This window comes from Phyllostomus hastatus, unplaced genomic scaffold, assembly GCF_019186645.2.
Source record: "Phyllostomus hastatus isolate PE091 unplaced genomic scaffold, TTU_PhHast_1.1 phas_contig_304, whole genome shotgun sequence".
Taxonomy (NCBI): Eukaryota; Metazoa; Chordata; class Mammalia; order Chiroptera; family Phyllostomidae; genus Phyllostomus; species Phyllostomus hastatus.
The window spans coordinates 1,985,280-1,987,145 of NW_025333845.1; positions in this window are offsets into that span (position 1 = coordinate 1,985,280).

Here is a 1,866-nt window from a genome sequence, read left to right on the forward strand (position 1 = left end):
TTCTCCTCTCACCTTTTCCCCACTCCCTTCTGTCATCCCTCCTGTTCCCGTCCTCCTCTTCCCCATCTTCTTCCTTCTTAATCTCTCCATTCCCTCCCCCTAGCCACTTCTATTCATCCCATTCTATTGACCCCTTTTCCCTCTTCATTGCCTAGGTCTCTTTTCCTCACTTCCTCTTTCTTCCCAAATTTGAGGCTAGAGATTGGAGGGTTCTTGGAACAAAGAGATGGGGGCAGGGGCGGGGTGGTCTAACTCATAAACTCCCCAGAAAAGGAAAGTGGCATGAACACTGGGCAGGGAGGTGGGAAGGGGCATGAGGGGCCACCTTGGTAGAGAAAATGGGAAGAAGTAATAGAGGCAGAGAATATTAAAGAACTCCGAAGAGTTTTGACCCCTCCCCTATGTCCTTATGACCAAGTAGGTAGGAGTACAAAGGTATTCTGGACTTGAGACTTAGTCAAATGATACAAAGAAATCAGGAACTCTGGGGAGAGAGAACAAAGTTCCAGTTCAAGCAAAAGTAGTGTGATTTTGAAAGACAAGAGTAAAGGAAAGGCTGGAGTCCTTGGTAAGATCCAGGTTTCTGGCTTGAGCAGCTGGGTGGATGGTGGCAACGTTCACTGTGCTAGACAAAAGGAGGAGGAGTAGCTTGTAGGGGGATGATACAGAAAGATGATGACTTTCCATTTGGGCTGCTGACTTTGAAGTGCCTGTTGGGTAGGTAGGTTTGTAGCTTAGAAGAGTGGTCTGAGATGGACATAAATATTTGGGAGTCATCTGCAAATACCGTATAAGCTTGAATATAGGGTGAGGTTTTTCCTTTTTTGTTTTTTCCAAAATCATCCCTCAGGAAAGAGGGAGTAACCTTATATTTGACTTCTTACAAAGTCTCTTATATTACAGGGTTTGCTCTCATTTACTTTATTTTGAACAACAAACCACTGGATAGGGAAGTATGGTATGGTGACTAAGCTTGTGGACTCTGGAGCCAGACTGCCTGGCTTGGGGTCCAGACTCTGCCATTTTCAAGCTGTGTGGCTTTTGGAAAGTTAGTTAACCTTCCTGCTTCAGTTTTCTCATCTATACAGTGGGACTAAGGATTAAATTACTTAATATATGTAAACATAATTTAAGTGTGCCAATAAACAAAATTATTTATTGGCACATTGTAAGTCTCAATGAATACTATTTTTACTGTTTGGACAAGACCCATTAACCTGAAATGCCCTGGACAATACTATTTTGGATGCTTGTTATAGGTCATGTGCCACAAAATCCATAGTCAAAGTTATTTAACACAGCTTTGGTAACTATTCCTGGTAGTATGACCTCACAACTGCATGTGTTGGATGTTTCTATATACACTTTTTAAAAGACTGCTTTAAAAAGCAATACAGCAGTACTTGGGAGGGACTTCTGGGATGCTGGAAATGTTCTACTTCTTGACCTGAGTGATGCTATATGGGTGACACTTCATTGAGTCAAACACTGGTGACTTCTGCCCTTTTCTGTATGACTGTTATACTTCAGTAACACATGCAAGAATCAACCAATGAATGTATAAATATGTGGAACAACAAATCCATGTTTCTCAAAAAAGCCAATTCAGTAAGTGATTTTAAGAGGCCATGAATATACTCTTGCAGGACTTAAGCCAAAAACCACTGCCCTAGTGTGATGCAAATGGGACTTGTGACTTGGGATAAAGTTTCCAATGACTGCATCTTGTGTGGGTTCAAATTGTGCTGTGTTCTCTCCCACACTGTTTACTTGGCTGAAGAGAAGGTCATTCTGGAAAATGTGTAAGGTGGCTGAAAAAGCCCACTAACTGATAGAGGTAAACTTTTGATTGTTTATCTTCATTCT